We start from the raw sequence: 19,588 nt of genomic DNA on the forward strand, positions 1-19,588 counted from the left end.
GTTATAATGTTTTAATCTCTCTCTCTCTCTCTTCTACCTGAAGTGTGCACTGCATTGGTGTGCAGACTGAGCGTCTACCATGTGTCTTACAGACTGATCCAATGCTTTTAAGAGGAGTGAGGAGGAGTCAACAAGTGCACACTCCAGGGAGAAGGGGGAGAGTGGTAATTGGGTCTAGGTGGAGAAGAGAGAAGAGGAGGATGTGTCAGTGTTACCGATGTGATGATTAATATGTAAACCTGGCAGCCCTGTCACTGTGTAGGACATCTCGTGTGTGTGTGTGTGTGTGTGTGTGTGTGTGTGTGTGTACGAGAAAGAGAGAGCGAAGAATGGGGGGGACTGCCACAAAGCTCCTCTTCATCCAGAGTTTGTAGATTCCTGTCCTTCCCTTCCCACTCTGTTGCTTCCTTAGTGTTTGTGTGAGTGCGTGTGTACGCATGCAGTGGTGCACACTACAGAGCACAATCCTCTTTCAAGCCCAGACAGCTCCTCAGACCTCAACTGACTCTCTCTCTGTCTATCACACACACACACACACACACACACACACACACACACACACACACACACACACACACACACACACACACAGCGTGTGACGGTTGTTGAGATAGGGGACTAGGAGAGGAGACGGAGAGAGAGCTTTTGTTGTCCTTAATGAGGCATCTAGTTGTGTAACTCAATCATAAACCGCAACACTTTCTATCCATCTATCAATCTAAACACCAACACTTTCTATCCATCTAAACACCAACACTTTCTATCAATCTAAACACCAACACTTTCTATCCATCTATCCATCTAAACACCAACACTTTCTATCCATCTAAACACCAACACTGTCTATCCATCTATCAATCTAAACACCAACACTTTCTATCCATCTATCAATCTAAACACCAACACTTTCTATCCATCTAAACACCAACACTTTCTATCCATCTAAACACCAATACTTTCTATCCATCTAAACACCAACACTTTCTATCCATCTAAACACCAACACTTTCTATCCATCTAAACACCAACACTTTCTATCCATCTAAACACCAACACTTTCTATCCATCTAAATCCCAACAATTTCTATATGTATCCCTATCTAAACCCCAACAATGTTCATCTATCTAAACCCCAACACTTTCTATCTATCTACACTCCAACACTGTCCATCTATATAAACCCCAACACTTTCTATCTATCTACACTCCAACACTGTCCATCTATCTAAAACCCAACACTTTCTATCTATCTACACTCCAACACTGTCCATCTATATAAACCCCAACACTTTCTATCTATCTACACTCCAACACTGTCCATCTAGCTAAACCCCAACACTGTCTATCCATCTAAACCCCAACACTTTCTATCTAAACCCCAACACTGTCTATCCATCTAAACCACAACACTTTCTATCTATCTACACTCCAACACTGTCCATCTATCTAAACCCCAACACTTTCTATCTATCTACACTCCAACACTGTCCATCTATCTAAACCCCAAAACTTTCTATCTATCTAAATCCCAACAATTTTTATATGTATCCCTAGCTAAACACCAACACATTATTTATATCTATCTAAACCCCAACACTTTCTATCTATCTAAACCCCAACACTTTCTATCTATATAAACCCCAACACTTTCTATCTATCTAAATCCCAACAATTTTTATATGTATCCCTAGCTAAACACCAACACATTATTTATATCTATCTAAACCCCAACACTTTCTATCTATCTAAACCCCAACACTTTCTATCTATCTAAACCCCAACACTTTCTATCTATCTAAACCCCAACACTTTCTATCTATCTAAACCCCAACACTTTCTATCTATCTAAACCCCAACACTTTCTATGTATCTACACTCCAACACTGTCCATCTATCTAAACCCCAACACTTTCTATCTATCTCTTTATCTAACCCCCAACACCTATCTATCTGAACCCCAAACACTCTCTGTCTAGTTCTCTCTCTATCCTTTTAAACAGTGTAATATGGAGATTCTTTCTTCACCTCATTTTCTGTATTCCTCTGCTCCTGTTTTCCCATTCTGTCATTTCAGATGTACAACAGGGCATCGCCATGGATACGGGCATCGGCTGCGTGAATGCAGAGGGGTCGAGGACTGTTACACACACACACACACACACACACACACACACACACACACACACACACACAATGTGTAACCACAATCAGCGGTCTCCGGCAGCAGTTTGAATTCCTAATTGTTGACAAAGGCAGGCACTAACACGAGCTGTTGAATGATCCAACCCCTGTGATGTATGAAAAGTCCCTAACTTGAGTTAACTTTTTGTAATTTTAGTGCAGAAATAGTTTTTTTGCGCGATTAATTACATTGTTTGAAAGCGTTCAAAATACACTGAAAACATCCAAAATACATACTCTATACAGCTAAAAACAACAATGTGATGGCAAAACAAGTTGACATCGAGGTTAAAGAAAGTGTGCTTTATCAATTTACCAGATTTTGCTTACCCTTACTTTGGACAAAATCAATAAATCAATATTATTGTAATGCTTTTTGTATACAAATCTTAAAGGTGCACTGTGCAGAAATCATTCCATCATTTCCTGGTTGCAAAAATTGTAATAGTTTGCCTAATTTCAGTTTATGTGCAAAATAAGCAAGTATAGCGTAGGGAGTCATTGTACCATATGTATTTGCCATAAGCCAAAATATTGTATTTTCAGCTGTTTGAAGCTGGTGTACAAAACAAAAAGTAAAAGATGCAAAAAGTAAATTTAAGAACGGGAAGCATAGAAATTGTGCACATAGAATAGATCTGCCGCTTATTAGACTTGCTTTCAATGAGAATGATAGCTCTATAACTCACATTTCTATGAGAATTTGGTCGTGGCCCAAAAAGTTACATATTGCAGTTTGAAATGAAAGCTCAATCTGAGCAAATTATAAATTTGCAATTAATCGGGATTAATCACAGCAAATCCTATTAACTTGATTACATTCTTTTGTCATTTATCCTCTCTAATGAAAAGACAATAAATGAACATTTGCACTGAATATAGCTTTACTGCTTTTTGGAATTTGAAGCCAGGACATATCTTTAAATGTAGACTATGGACTATCGATCTGTCATTACAGGCCTTTAATGTCAGGTATGTGGGTGTGTGTGTGTTTGCGAAAGAGAGAGAGGCATGCAGATTGGTACTGAGAGGGAGGAGAGAGAGATCAGGGCAGAAGAGGAAGAAGAGACCCGGCAGATTGCGGGGTTCAGGCGAGAGAGGCATGACATACGGACCGCAGAGAAACCACCACACTGAGCCTCACAGTGCGCCTTGAGGAGAAAAACAAGCGGCGCGTCACATCTAGAAGATCCCTGCTGCGCGAGCACAACTGTCGCGGTGCAGATCGAACGTCGACCACCACCCAACTATTCTCCTCGTGCATTTCCCGTTAGCAGTTCTCTCTGGACGGACCGGCTCTGCCTGGGTGTGTGGAGCCATGCCACCATGCCGTTACCGAATCGGTGCCCTGCCAGCGCTGCTCTGTCTCTGTATGATTTGGACCGGCGTCGCGGCAGAAACACAAGGTAACGATGCTGAGTTTAACTTTCTGACTGGTGTGTGCGCGCGCGCGCGTTTTTGCCCTAAGCGCCTAACCCATTGGGCTGAGTTGAATGAATGAGGTTACCCCTGGCTCCTATCCAGCATGAATGACTATCACAACTTTGGTTTGTCTGTCTATTCTGCTGGTGAAGGCTAAATAGCGTAGCCTACATAAATAGGACTATTCGCGTTCTCCAATTATAAGCATGATACGAATCTTAATTTTAGGCCTGGTAGGCTAGTATAATTCATGTTTTAGCACTTTAAATTCCATTGGCTATATCATGTGCTTAGACCGTTAGGCTGGAGGATCTAGACCTCGGCTACTGTTGTTTTGGTCCTGATAGAGCTTGTTGTTACAGGCTGTGGAATAGCCTACAGTAAAACGTGACGCGTGGCACAACACACACGACAATTAGCCTATCCAATTGTTGTTTTTGGATTCTGGCTATGACTTCATGAATATCTCTGTTTGTCAGAAAAAATATATATATATGTCTAATGCGCGTGCGTTGTGTGTGACAAATCTTACAAAACATGTACTGATTTGTGGGGTTGCAGCAACATGATCTGCGCCTCGACAAAGTGTGTGTGTGTGTGTGTGTGTGTGTGTGTGTGTGTCAGACTATCTATGACCCTCCACAATCCTGCTAACTGAATGTCAGACAGAAATATAGGACCATTTCTCTGCTGTTGATGTTCTCTATTTAATCAACATGTTATTTCTCTCTCAGTTCATGGGCTATAATAATACATTATTATGTGTTTTGCCTTCAGAGGGGCTGTTAGGTCATTCCTCTTCATTTGCTGATAGGCTCTGTGTTCTGTAGCCTATACCTGATATGTCTTCTAGTCATATCACAGACACCCACTGACTGGGCTGCCATTAAACTGGCTGTAATAGGTTCATTCTATCACCACGCACACTAATTGATGCCCACGCTGCTGTGTGTGTGTCTGTGTGTGCGCACGCTGTTTCTGAGACATTAGCTCTGTCCTTGTACACGTACAGATATTTTATCGGAAGTATATTATGTGTTGTTATTAGATTGACCTTGTTACGCCGGTTGACCATGTCTGTAACGGGCTAGGACACAGAGGTCTGGTCTCTCTGTGACCGCGGGACTCTACAAGGTAAAGATAACTCGTGGGAGGACATTAGATGGAAGCTGGCACGCTATTCTCTAGCCAGCACTTCTTTCCTTTCCTCATCTAGTTCTCTCTTCTCTTTCTACTCTTCTCCTGGTATTACATTCACTCTCGCAGTTTCTGTCCTCTTATCCTCCCCTCTTATCATCTCCTCTCCTCCCCTCTCCCCTCCTCTTCTCCCCCTTTTCTTTCTTCTCTCTCATACGCCCCTCTCTCCCCTCTCTCATACGCCCCTCTCTCCCCTCTCTCATACGCCCCTCTCTCCCCTCTCTCATACGCCCCTCTCTCCCCTCTCTCATACGCCCCTCTCTCCCCTCTCTCATACGCCCCTCTCTCCCCTCTTTCGTACTCACCTTTCCCCTCTCATCTCCCATCTCTCATACGCCCCTCTCCCCTTTCCCCTCTCTCATACTCTCCTTTCCCCCCTCTCATACTCCCCCCTCTCCTCCCCTCTCTCATACTTCTCCTCCCCCCTCCTCTCTCATACTCCCATCTCCCCTCTCTCATACTCCCCTCTCTCATACTCCCCTCTCTCATACTCCCCTCTCTCATACTCCTCCTCTCCCCTCTCTCCTCCCCCCTCTCCTCTCTCATACTCCCCTCTGTCATACTCCCCTCTCCCCTCTGTCATACTCCCCTCTCCCCTCTCTCATACTCCTCCTCTCCCCTCTCTCCTCCCCCCTCTCTCCTCCCCCCTCTCCTCTCTCATACTCCCCTCTCCCCTCTGTCATACTCCCATCTCCCCTCTCTCATACTCCCCTCTCTCATACTCCTCCTCTCCTCTCTCATACTCCTCCTCTCCCCTCTTCTTTTCTCTCTCCTCTTCTCTCTCCTCTCCCCTCTTTCCTCTCTCATACTCCCCTCTCTCATTCTCCCCTCTCTCATACTGGCCTCTCTCCTCTCTCTCCCCTCCTCTCTCTCCTCTCCTCTCCGTGGCAGGTTGTCTGCTCTCTCCTCTCTCTCCCCTCCTCTCTCTCCTCTCTCCTCTCCTCTCCGTGGCAGGTTGTCTGCTCTCTCCTCTCTCTCCCCTCCTCTCTCTCCTCTCTCCTCTCCTCTCCGTGGCAGGTTGTCTGCTCTCTCCTCTCTCTCCTCTCCTCTCCGTGGCAGGTTGTCTGCTCTCTCCTCTCTCTCCCCTCCTCTCCTCTCCTCTCCTCTCCGTGGCAGGTTGTCTGCTCTCTCCTCTCTCTCCCCTCCTCCTCATCTCCTCTCCTCTCCGTTGCAGGTTGTCTGCTCTCTCCTCTCTCTCCCCTCCTCTCTCTCCTCTCCTCTCCGTGGCAGGGTTGGTCTGCTCTCTCGCTCTCGCTCCCTCCTCTCTCTCCTCTCCTCTCCGTGGCAGGTGTCTGCTCTCTCCTCTCTCTCTTTCCCCTCCTCTCCTCTCTCTCCCCTCCTCTCCGTTGGCAGGTTGTCTGCGCTCTCCTCTCTCTCCCCTCCTCTCTCTCCTCTCTCCGCTCCTCCCGGGCAGGTTGTCTGGCTCTCCTCTCTCTCCCCTCTCTCTCCTCTCTCCTCTCTCTCCGTGGCAGGTTGTCTGCTCTCCTCTCTCTCCCTCCTCTCTCTATCTCTCCTCCTCTCCTCTCCGGTGGGCAGGTATGTCTGCCTCCCTCCTCTCTCTCCTCTCTCCTCTCCTCTCCGTGGCAGGTTGTCTGCTCTCTCCTCTCTCTCCTCTCCTCTCCGTGGCAGGTTGTCTGCTCTCTCCTCTCTCTCCCCTCCTCTCTCTCCTCTCTCCTCTCCTCTCCGTGGCAGGTTGTCTGCTCTCTCCTCTCTCTCCCCTCCTCTCTCTCCTCTCTCCTCTCCTCTCCGTGGCAGGTTGTCTGCTCTCTCCTCTCTCTCCCCTCCTCTCTCTCCTCTCCCGCTCTCCTCTCCGTGGCAGGTTGTCCTGCTCTCCTCCTCTCTCTCCCCCCTCTCTCTCCTCTCTCCTCTCCTCTCCGTGGCAGGTTGTCTGCTCTCCTCCTCTCTCTCCCCCTCTCTCTCCTCCTCTCCGCTCTCCTCTCCGTGGCAGGTTGTCTGCTCTCTTCTCTTTCTCCCTCTCCTCTCTCCCTCTCCTCTCTCCTCTCCTCTCCGTGGCAGGTTGTCTGCTCTCTCTCTCCTCTCTCCTCTCCTCTCCGTGGCAGTTGTCTGCTTCTCCTCCTCTCCCTCCCCCTCTCTCTCTCCTCTCTCCTCTCCTCTCCGTGGCAGGGTTGGCTGCTCTCTCCTCTCTCTCCCTCTCTCTCCCTCTCCTCTCCGTGGCAGGTTGTCTGCTCTCGCCTCTCTCTCCCCTCCCTCTCTCGCTCCTCTCTCCTCTCCTCTCCGTGGCAGGTTGTCTGCTCTCTCCTCTCTCTCCCCTCCTCTCCTCTCTCCTCTCTCCTCTCCTCTCCGTGGCAGGTTGTCTGCTCTCTCCTCTCTCATCCCCTCCTCTCTCCTCCCTCTCTCCTCTCCTCTCCGTGGCAGGTTGTCTGCTCTCTCCTCTCCGCTCTCCTCTCCGTGGCAGGTTGTCTGCTCTCTCCTCTCTCTCCTCTCTCCTCTCCTCTCCGTGGCAGGTTGTCTGCTCTCTCCTCTCTCTCCCCTCCCCTCTCTCTCTCCTCTCTCCTCCTCTCCTCTCCGTGGCAGGTTGTCTGCTCTCTCCTCTCTCTCCCCTCCTCTCTCTCCTCTCTCCTCTCCTCTCCGTGGCAGGTTGTCTGCTCTCTTCTCTGTAAAACTCACTCATCTGTAATTCGTCTTTCTCTTCTCATCAGATCACCTCTTATTTTTTCCTCACCATTTTCTCTCATTCGCCCGAGGACCTCCCTTCACCATAGTATAACATTGACAACTGTGTGTGTGTGTCCAAGATGATCAGTTCTGGCTGACTTTGTGGTTGTAGGGATGCTGCTGACACTATTCCACAATAGAAGCAATTAACTGCAGCTTAACTGTGTGGCTGAGCTGCTCTGAACCCAGCCCAATCCGTGCGCGGTGTGATTGAACTGTCAGGAGTTTTGTGTTGTGCTGTCTCTTCCCCCGTTTTGTCCTTGTTGTTGTCCTGACTAAGTGTCTGTGCATTGATGTTTCCACAGCTTTAGCCCAGCCTTTACTAGGGTCGGGATGATGACAGGGCTTGTAAGTAAGCATTTGATTTGATTTGATGCTGTGGCTTGTCTAGATGTTAAAAAGGACCAGAATGGGCAATACCTACCCTAAGCTATTTTAGCTGTTAAAGTTAGGGGTCAGTGGTTAGAATCACATTTGTGCACATTATAAGGTGCAGTAAGCCCGTTCTAGCTGGGCCCAGTTCAATACTAACTGTCACCTTAGGGCTGATGGCTGTGAGTTGAGTTTGAGGTTCCAGTTGATTGGCACGATCAGGATAGTTTCCAGCCCAGCTTTTTATACAGCTAATATTTCATCTTCTCTTTGCTTCATCCCTCATCACCATTATCTGAACAGACCCCTCGTCTGTTTACCCTTCATTACAGTCCCATTGAAGAGCCTGCCTGGTCCCGTTCCAGAGACTGTGTGCGTGTTCGTGTGTGTGTGTGATGATAAGAGAATGTAGAAGCAATACTCAGAGCGACGCCGATAGTTACGTCTGTCTGGCATGATGTTAAATACAGTGGCTTGCGAAAGTATTCACCCCCTTGACATTTTTCCTGTTTTGTTGCCTTACAACCTGGAATTAAAATAGATTTTTTGGGGGGGCTGTATCATTTGATTTACACAACATGCCTATGACTTTGAAGATGCAAAATATTTTTTATTGTGAAATAAGACAAAAAAACTGAACTTGAACAAGCATAACTATTCACCACCCCCCCCCCCCACAAAAGTCAATACTTTGCAGAGCCACCTTTTACAGCAATTACAGCTGCAAGTCTCTTGGGGTATGTCTCTATAAGCTTGGCACATCTAGCTACTGGGATTTTTGACCATTCTTCAAGGCAAAACTGCTCCAGCACCTTCAAGTTGGATGGGTTCAGCTGGTGCACAGCAATCTTTAAGTCATACCTCAGATTCTGAATTGGATTGAGTTCTAGGCTTTGACTAGGCCATTCCAAGACATTTAAATGTTTTGCCTTAAACCACTCGAGTGTGGCTTTAGCAGTATGCTTAGGGTCATTGTCCTGCTGGAAGGTGAACCTCCATCTCAGTCTCAAATCTCCGGAAGGCTGAAACAGGTTTCCCTCAAGAATTTCCCTGTATTTAGTGCCATCCATCATTCCTTCAATTCTGACCAGTTTTCCAGTCCCTGCCGATGGAAAAACATCCCCATAGCATGATGCTGCCAACACCACGCTTCACTGTGGAGATGGTGTCCTCGGGGTGATGAGAGGTGTTGGGTTTGCGCCAGTCTTAGCGTTTTCCTTGATGGCCAAAAAGCTAAATTTTAGTCTCATCTGACCAGAGTACATTCTTCCATATGTTTGGGGAGTCTCCTACATGCCTTTTGGTGAACACCAAACATGTTTGCTTATTTTTTTCTTTAAGCAATGGCTTTTTTTCTGGACACTCTTCTGTAAAGCCCAGCTCTGTGGAGTGTACAGCTTAAAGTGGTCCTATGGACACATACTCCAATCTCCGCTGTGGAGCTTTGCAGCTCCTTCAGGGTTATCTTTGGTCTCTTTGTTGCTTCTCTGATTAATGCCCTCCTTGCCTGGTCCGTGAGTTTTGGTATGCGGCCCTCTCTTGGCAGGTTTGTTGTGGTGCCATATTCTTTCAATTTTTTAATAATGGATTTAATGGTGCTCTGTGGGATGTTCAAAGTTTATGATATTTTTTTATAACCCAACCCTGATTTGTACTTCTCCACAACTTTGTCCCTGACCTGTTTGGAGAGCTCTTTGGTCTTCATGGTCCCGCTTGCTTGGTGGTGCCCCTTGCTTAGTGGTGTTGCAGACTCTGGGCCTTTCAGAACAGGTGTATACAGTTGAAGTCTGAAGTTTACATACACTTAGGTTGGAGTCATTAAAACTTGCTTTTCAAACACTCCACACATTTCTTGAGTTTTGGCAAGTCAGTTAGGACATCTACTGTCAAGTCCTGGCCAGTATAAGGGTTAATTGTTATTGTAGTTTGGTCAGGACGTGGCAGAGGGTATTTGTTTTATGTGGTTCAGGGTGTGTTAGTTAGGAGGGCGTTTGATTTATTATTTCCGGGTTTTGAGTTATGGTCTATGTTTATGTATTTCTATGTGTAGTCTAGTAAGTGTGTTTCTATGTTGAGTTAATTGGGGTGGACTTCCAATTGAAGGCAGCTGTTTGGTGTTGCCTTTGATTGGAAGTCCTATATTAGTTGGGTGTGTTTCTGTGTATTTGTGGGAGATTGTTCTTGGATTGCTGTGTTGCCTTCAAGACTGTTATTTTGTCGTTCATCGGTTTGTTATTTTTGTATACGTGTTTGTTTGTTTTTTTTCCTTCTTTTCCCGTAAATAAAGAAGATGAGTATACATGTCCCTGCTGTGTTTTGGTCCTCCATTTCTAACGACAACCGTGACATCTACTTTGTGCATGACACAAGTAATGTTTCCAACAATTGTTTACAGACAGATTATTTTGACTTATAATTCACTGTATCACAATTCCAGTGGGTCAGAAGTTTACATGCACTAAGTTGACTGTGCCTTTAAACAGCTTGGAAAATTCCAGAAAATGATGTAATGGCTTTAGAAGCTTCTGATAGGCTAATTGACATCATTTGAGTCCATTGGAGGTGTACCTGTGGATGTATTTCAACGCCTAACTTCAAACTCAGTGTCTCTTTGCTTGACATCATGGGAAAATCAAAAGAAATCAGCCAAGACCTCAGAAAACAAATTGTAGACCTCCACAAGTCTGGTTCATCCTTGGGAGCAATTTCCAAACGCATGAAGGTACCACGTTCATCTGTACAAACCATAGTATGCAAGTATAAACACCATGAGACAACGCAGCCATCATACCGCTCAGGAAGGAGACGCGTTCTGTCTCTTAGAGATGAACGTACTTTGGTGAGAAAAGTGCAAATCAATCCCAGAACAACAGCAAAGGACCTTGTGAAGATACTGGAGGAAACAGGTACAAAAGTGTATATAACCACAGTAAAACGAGTCCTTTATCGACATAACCTGAAAGGCCGCTCAGCAAGGAAGAAGCCACTGCTCCAAAACCGCCATAAAGCCAGAATACAGTTTGCAACTGCACATGACGACAAAGATTGTACTTTTTGGAGAAATGTCCTTTGGTCTGATGAAACAAAAATAGATCTGTTTGGCCATAATGACCATCGTTATGTTTGGAGGAAAAAGGGGGAGGCTTGCAAGCTGAAGAACACTATCCCAACCGTGAAGCACGGGGGTGACATCATCATGCTGTGGGGGTGCACTTCACAAAATAGATGGCATCATGAGGATAGAAAATTATGTGGATATATTGAAGCAACATCTCAAGACATCAGTCAGGAAGTTAAAGCTTGGTCGCAAATGGGTCTTCCAAATGGACAATGACCCCAAGCATACTTCCAAAGTGGCAAAATGGCTCAAGGACAACAAAGTCAAGGTATTAGAGTGGCCATCACAAAGCCCTGGCCTCAATCCCCTAGAAAATCTGTGGGCAGAACTGAAAAAGCGTGTGCGAGCAAGGAGGCCTACAAACCTGACTCAGTTACACCAGCTTTGTCAGGAGGAATGGGCCAAAATTCCCCCAACTTATTGTGGATAGCTTGTGGAAGGCTACCCGAAACGTTTGACCCAAGTTAAACAATTTATAGGCAATGCTACCAAATACACTCAATTAGTATGTAAACTTCTGACCCACTGGTAATGTGATGAAAGAAATAAAAGCTGAAATAAGTCATTCTCTCTAGTATTATTTTGACATTTCACATTCTCATAAAAAAGTGGTGATCCTAACTGATCTAAGACAGGGAATTTTTACTAGGATTAAATGTCAGGAATTGTGAAAAACTGAGTTTAAATGTATTTGGCTAAGGTGTATGTAAAGTTCCGACTTCAACTGTATATACTGAGATCATGTGACACTTAGATTGCACACAGGTGGACTTTATTTCACTAATTATGTGACATCTGAAGGTAATTGGTTGCACCAGATCTTGTTTAGGGGCTTCATAGCGAATAGGGTGAATAAATACAGTTGAAGTTGGAAGTTTACATACACCTTAGCCAAATACATTTAAACTCAGTTTTTCACAATGTTCTGCAGTGTCAAAGAACAATGTGGCATCTACACTAACGCTCTGAACAAATCAAAACTGAAATGATTCTTTAGAACTCAGATTCCATCTAAAGTGTGGGGATACATCTGTTATTGTGTGATTTTTCTACTTCTCGACATCCATCACCTCAAAAATGGTTTGGTGGAAAAGCCCATCATGACTATAAGACAGTTAAATCAATCCATCCTGCTGGAACTATCCCGCTGGCTCTTTGTTGCTACGCACCAATTTTCAGATATCAACTCATCTGGCCTTTGGAACACAGAAGGTCTGATTGGAACATAGCTGTTGGGAGTTTTAGAAACTAGAGTGTGCCTGTGAGTATGGAAGAGAGGAGAGACAAGATGAGACAACTGAGCGGAGACGAGGAGAGACGGAGAGGAAGGGAGAGATGGGGAGAGAGGGATATCATATAATAAGCCTTTTCAGTGGTTACTGTTGCCTCGCCATGCTCTGTGGGGGAGTAGGTCTTGGTAGCTGTTATGCACTTGATGACTAAGGCATTTGTTAAATGGTCTATACAAACAAGATGTTATTGATCATTAAGGTATTGTATTCTCACAGTTATGCCTGCTGTAAGATTCATCACGCACGCAAGCACACACACACACACACACACACACAGCTATATTGTATGCTTAAAAAATATACAGTACCAGTTAAAAGTTTGGACACACCTACTCATTCAAGGGTTTTTCTTTATTTTGACTATTTTCTACATTCTAGAATAATAGTGAAGACCTCCAAACTATGAAATAACACACATGGAATCATGTAGTAACCAAAAAAGTGTTAAACAAATCTAAATATATTTGAGATTCTTCAAAGTAGCCATCCTTTGCCTTGATGACAGCTTTGCACACTCTTGGCATTCTCTCAACCAGCTTCACCTGGAATACTTTTCCAACAGTCTTGAAGGAGTTCCCACATTTGCTGAGCACTTGTTGGCTGCTTTTCCTTCACTCTGCGGTCCAACTCATCCAAAACCACCTCAATTGGGTTGAGGTCGGTGATTGTGGAGGCCCGGTCATCTGATGCAGCACTACATCACTCTCCTTCTTGGTCAAATAGCCCTTACACAGCCTGGAGGTGTGTTGTGTCATTGTCCTGTTGAAAAACAAATGATAGTCCCACTAAGCGCAAACCAGATGGCATGGCGTATCGTTGCAGAATGCTGTGGTAGCCATGATGGTTAAGTGTGCCTTGAATTCAAAATAAATCACAGACAGTGTTACCAGCAAAGCACCCCCACACCATCACACCTCCTCCTCCATTCTTCACGGTGGGAACCACACATGCAGAGATCATCCGTTCACCTACTCTGCGTCTCACAAAGACACAGTTGGAACTAAAAATCTCAAATTTGGAGTCATCAGACCAAAGGACAGATTTCCACCGGTCTAATGGCCATTGCTTGTGTTTCTTGGCCCAAGCAAGTTTCTTGTTATTAATGATGTCCTTTAGTAGTGGTTTCTTTGCAGCAATTCGACCGTGGAAGGCCTGATACAGTCTCCTCTGAACAGTTGATGTTGAGATGTCTGTTACTTGAACTCTGTGAAGCATTTATTTGGGCTGTTATCTGAGGTGCAGTTATTCTTATTAACTTATCCTCTGCAGCAGAGGTAACTCTGGGTCTTACTTTCCAGTGGTGGTCCATGAGAGCCAGTTTCATCATAGCGCTTGATGTTTTTGCGACTGCACTGAAAAAGTTATTGAAGTTTTCTGGATTGACTGACCTTCGTGTCTTAAAGTCATGATGGACTGTAATTTCTCTTTGCTTATTTGAGCTGTTCTTGCCATAATATGGACTTGGTCTTTTACCAAATAGGGCTATCTTCTGTATACCCACCGTACCTTGTCACAAAACAACTGATTGGCTCAAACATATCAAGAAGGAAAGAAGTTCCACAAATTAACTTTTAAGGAGGCACACTTATTAATTGAAATGCATTCCAGATGACTACTTTATGAAGCTGGTTGAGAGAATGTCAAGAGTGTGCAAAGGAAAAGAGTGGCTACTTTGAAGAATCTCAAATATAAAATATATTTTGATTTGTTTAACACATTTTTGCTTACTACATGATTCCATATGTGCTATTTCATAGTTGTGATGTCTTCACTATTATTCTAGAATGTAGAAAATAATAAAAATAAAGAATAACCCTTGAGTAGATAAGTGTCAAAATTATTGACACCCTAAAGATTCTTATAAATTAAATTAAATTAAACAAAATTAAATCTACATTAACGTTCTATTTTTTTAAATTAATCTCAGTTTACAGAACTGAATATTGGCATTCCATGGCTTCCTGTTTCACTGGCTTATAAAAATGTGGTAATGTATGCAGAATCCATCCAGCCAGGTCACCCATGGAACAAGTCAGTATTTGACGACCATCCGTGCCTGAGGATGTGGGGAGATGACGTAGAATCCGGCCACTAGGGGCAACAGTGAGCATAAGCATCTGCCTCTGATTCCAAGGGTTGCAAGTTCGAATCCAGTAATAGAAAGTTGTTTTTGAGATTTTTGTTTAAGCCTAACCCAAACCTTAACCCTTACCTTAGCCATTCAGAGCTAATGACTAACCCTAAGATGTCTGAGTTCATGCCTAAACTTAACCCTAACCTTAAAAATTCGGAGACAAGGCCTAAAGTTAATCTTAAACACTTATATTTAACTTTTGAGAAACCTGGATGAATGTGTAGTTTTGACGTGAGACTGTGACAGGCAGTTTCATCCATAACCATGGGGAAAGGAAAATAATCCATACATGAAAAGACACATTGTTGTTGACTTTCGTAAGTCAGGGAATGGGTCCAAAAACACTACTGAAAAAAACAAATATGCCACTTAAAATAATGAAGAAGTTTAAAACCAATGGAACAGTGGTAAACTTTCCTGGTAGAGAATGCATGTGTATCTTGTCCCCACGTACAGATTTGGTATCCAAGTCTACAATTAGATACCACCTCCATGCCAATAGGCTATTTGGAACGGTTGGAATAAAAAATACTTTGAGAACAACCAACAAATTTAAACACCTGGAGTTTGCTAAACAGCATTGGCACTTGGATTGGAACTGGGTGCTATGGACAGATGAGATGAAAATAGAGCTCTTTGGTGTGTTTGGCCTCAAAAAGAATGCATTTGCAGAAAATAGCCTCGTACCTTTGGTGGTGGATCTGTGATGTTATGGGGCTGTTTTGCTTCCACTGGTCCTGTGGCACTTGTTAAGGTCAACGGCATCATGAACTCTACCAAGTACCAGGACATTTTTGCCAAAAAATGTTTTGCCTCTGCCAGGAGGCTGAAGCTTGTCCACAAGTGGATCTTCCAGCAAGACAATGACCCCAAGCACGTGCAAAATCTACAAATAAATTGTTAATTAACCACAAAATCAACATTTTGCAATGCCCATCTCAGTCTCCGTACTTAGTTAAACCCCAATGAAAACCTGTGGTTTGAATTGAAGACGGCAGTCCATGAGCACAGACTGAAGGATATCAATAATCTGGAAAGATTCTGTATTGAGGAATGGTCTAACATCCCTCTCAAAGTTCTCCAATCTCATAAAACATTATAGAAAAAGGCTGTGCCGTTATCCTTGCAAGGGGAGGGTGCATATTTATTACTTGTTTAACAAAATATTTTTCTCTGAGCAATTGTATTTGTATAAAATAATGCAATTTTCCAATGTTTTAAGTATACAATATAGCTCAGTTTTTGTATTACTTATTTTATACAGTCTTCTTTGCTCATCTTTATCAAGGGTGCTAATCATTTTGGAGGTGACCGTAGATCACGAACACAAACCGTCTCTTGTCTCCCATCTCTGAAACCTGAGCTCCCAGATGGATGGAACTGACGGGAAGAAGACTGACTGATGTTGATGACATCACCCATTAGGTTGACTCATATTGATGACATAACCTATTAAGAGCATAACTGATATGACCAGAGATGGTTTGGATGCAGTCATCATTCTTGGTATCAAAACGAGTGATGGTTAAGTAGTTGGAATGCGGCAGGAGTGGGAAAGTAGAGGAGAGAAAGTGAGGAGGAATGTATGGCTGTAGTGATGGTAGAGGAGAGAAAGTGAGGAGGAATGTATGGCTGTAGTGATGGTAGAGGAGAGAAAGTGATGAGGAATGTATGGCTGTAGTGATGGTAGAGGAGAGAAAGTGAGGAGGAATGTATGGCTGTAGTGATGGTAGAGGAGAGAAAGTGATGAGGAATGTATGGCTGTAGTGATGGTAGAGGAGAGAAAGTGAGGGAGGAATGTATGGCTGTAGTGATGGTAGAGGAGAGAAAGTGATGAGGAATGTATGGCTGTAGTGATGGTAGAGGAGAGAAAGTGAGGAGGAATGTATGGCTGTAGTGATGGTAGAGGAGAGAAAGTGAGGAGGAATGTATGGCTGTAGTGATGGTAGAGGAGAGAAAGTGAGGAGGAATGTATGGCTGTAGTGATGGTAGAGGAGAGAAAGTGAGGAGGAATGTATGGCTGTAGTGATGGTAGAGGAGAGAAAGTGATGAGGAATGTATGGCTGTAGTGATGGTAGAGGAGAGAAAGTGAGGAGGAATGTATGGCTGTAGTGATGGTAGAGGAGAGGAAGTGATGAGGAATGTATGGCTGTAGTGATGGTAGAGGAGGGGAAGTGAGGAGGAATGTATGGCTGTAGTGATGGTAGAGGAGGGGAAGTGAGGAGGAATGTATGGCTAGTGATGGTAGAGGAGAGAAAGTGAGGAGGAATGTATGGCTGTAGTGATGGTAGAGGAGAGAAAGTGAGGAGGAATGTATGGCTGTAGTGATGGTAGAGGAGAGAAAGTGAGGAGGAATGTATGGCTGTAGTGATGGTAGAGGAGAGAAAGTGAGGAGGAATGTATGGCTGTAGTGATGGTAGAGGAGAGAAAGTGAGGAGGAATGTATGGCTGTAGTGAGGGTAGAGGAGAGAAAGTGAGGAGGAATGTATGGCTGTAGTGATGGTAGAGGAGAGAAAGTGAGGAGGAATGTATGGCTGTAGTGATGGTAGAGGAGGAGAAAGTGAGGAGGAATGTATGGCTGTAGTGATGGTAGAGGAGAGAAGTGAGGAGGAATGTATGGCTGTAGTGATGGTAGAGGAGAGAAGTGAGGAGGAATGTATGGCTGTAGGTGATGGTAGAGGAGAGAAAGTGATGAGGAATGTATGGCTGTAGTGATGGTAGAGGAGAGAAAGTGAGGAGGAATTGTATGGCTGTAGTGATGGTAGAGGAGAGAAAGTGAGGAGGAACGTATGGCTGTAGTGATGGTAGAGGAGAGAAAGTGAGGAGGACGTATGGGCTGTAGTGATGGTAGAGGAGAGAAAGTGAGGAGGAACGTATGGCTGTAGTGATGGTAGAGGAGAGAAAGTGAGGAGGAACGTATGGCTGTAGTGATGGTAGAGGAGAGAAAGTGAGGAGGAATGTATGGCTGTAGTGATGGTAGAGGAGAGAAAGTGAGGAGGAATGTATGGCTGTAGTGATGGTAGAGGAGAGGGAAGCAGAGGAGTGAATGATAGCGTCATCATCAGACACATACTGCCATACAAACCATATAGTGAAAGAGAGAGAAGAGAAGTGAGAGAGCGGAGGAGTGAATTATGAGCCATAAATAACCATGATGATATTGAAAGAAACCATTATGATTCACTGAAGCCTGCTATTTGGCTCCACTATGCACTGGTGTAGTTAGGGTGTGTGTGTGTGTGTGTGTCCAGAAGTAATTGAAACTCAACTCGCACTCCTGCCCGCCTCCAGTTACCAGTAGAGTAAAGATATGAGATCTTGGGAGAGAAGGAATTAAAGGAGGAGATCGAGAGGAATTGGGAAAGTGTGGGGGCAGAAGGAGAGTAGTGATGGGGGAGGTGTGGGGGCAGAAGGAGAGTAGTGATGGGGGAGGTGTGGGGGCAGAAGGAGAGTAGTGATGGGGGAGGTGTGGGGGCAGAAGGAGAGTAGTGATGGGGGAGGTGTGGGGGCAGAAGGAGAGTAGTGATGGGGGAGGTGTGGGGGCAGAAGGAGAGTAGTGATGGGGGAGGTGTGGGGGGCAGAAGGCAGAGTAGTGATGGGGGAGGTGTGGGGGCAGAAGCAGAGTAGTGATGGGGGAGGTGTGGGGCAGAAGGAGAGTAGTGATGGGGGAGGTGGGGGGGGCAGAAGGAGAGTAGTGATGGGGGAGGGTGGGGCAGAAGGAGAGTAGTGATGGGGAGGTGTGGGGGCAGAAGGAGAGTAGTGATGGGGGAGGTGTGGGGGCAGAAGGAGAGTAGTGATGGGGGAGGTGTGGGGGCAGAAGGAGAGTAGTGATGGGGGAGGTGTGGGGGCAGAAGGAGAGTAGTGATGGGGGAGGTGTGGGGGCAGAAGGAGAGTAGTGATGGGGGAGGTGTGGGGGCAGAAGGAGAGTAGTGATGGGGGAGGTTGTGGGGGCAGAAGGAGAGTAGTGATGGGGGAGGTGTGGGGGCAGAAGGAGAGTAGTGATGGGGAGGTGTGGGGGCAGAAGGAGAGTAGTGGATGGGGGAGGTGTGGGGGCAGAAGGAGAGTAGTGATGGGGGAGGTGTGGGGGCAAGAGAGAGTGATGGGAGGTTGGGGGCAGAGGAGAGTATGAGGGGGATGGGGGGCAGAAGGGAGATAGGATGGGGAGTGTGGGGGCAGAAGGAGAGTAGTGATGGGGGAGGTGTGGGGGCAGAAGGAGCGTAGTGATGGGGGAGGTGTGGGGGCAGAAGGAGAGTAGGGATGGGGGAGGTGTGGGGGCAGAAGGAGAGTAGGGTGGGGGAGGTGTGGGGGCAGAAGGAGAGTAGGGATGGGGGAGGTGTGGGGGCAGAAGGAGAGTAGGGATGGGGGAGGTGTGGGGCAGAAGGAGAGTAGTGATGGGGAGGTGGGGGGGGCAGAAGGAGAGTAGTGATGGGGGAGGTGTGGGGGCAGAAGGAGAGTAGTGATGGGGAGGTGTGGGGGCAGAAGGAGAGTAGTGATGGGGGAGGTGTGGGGGCAGAAGGAGAGTAGCAATGGGGGAGGTGTGGGGGCAGAAGGAGAGTAGGGATGGGGGAGGTGTGGGGGCAGAAGGAGAGTAGGGATGGGGGAGGTGTGGGGGCAGAAGGAGAGTAGTGATGGGGGAAGATGTGGGGGCAGAAGGAGAGTAGTGATGGGGGAGGTGTGGGGGCAGAGAAGGAGAGTAGTGATGGGGGAGGTGTGGGGGCAGAAGGAGAGTAGTGATGGGGGAGGTGTGGGGGCAGAAGGAGAGTAGGGATGGGGGAGGTGTGGGGGCAGAAGGAGAGTAGTGATGGGGGAGGTGTGGGGGCAGAAGGAGAGTAGTGATGGGGGAGGTGTGGCGGCAGAAGGAGAGTAGTGATGGGGGAGGTGTGGCGGCAGAAGGAGAGTAGTGATGGGGGAGGTGTGGGGGCAGAAGGAGAGTAGTGATGGGGGAGGTGTGGGGGCAGAAGGAGAGTAGTGATGGGGGAGGTGTGGGGGGCAGAAGGAGAGTAGTGTGATGGGGGAGGTGTGGTGACAGAAGGAGAGTAGTGATGGGGGAGGTGTGGGGACAGAAGGAGAGTAGTGATGGGGGAGGTGTGGGGACAGAAGGAGAGTAGTGATGGGGGAGGGGGGGGGCAGAAGGGAGTAGTGATGGGAGGTGTTGTGGGCAGAAGGAGAGTAGTGATGGGGGAGGTGTGGGGAGGA

The 19,588-nt window shown here is 46.0% G+C and overlaps 1 pseudogene; it reads left to right on the forward strand.

Moving 5' to 3' along the window:
• The first annotated feature begins 3,015 nt into the window (after positions 1-3,015).
• The window catches only part of LOC115160296 (seizure 6-like protein), a 56,861-nt pseudogene continuing 40,288 nt past the window's right edge, over positions 3,016-19,588 (forward strand).

The sequence above is a fragment of the Salmo trutta genome, chromosome 23, assembly GCF_901001165.1.
Source record: "Salmo trutta chromosome 23, fSalTru1.1, whole genome shotgun sequence".
NCBI classification, from domain to species: Eukaryota; Metazoa; Chordata; class Actinopteri; order Salmoniformes; family Salmonidae; genus Salmo; species Salmo trutta.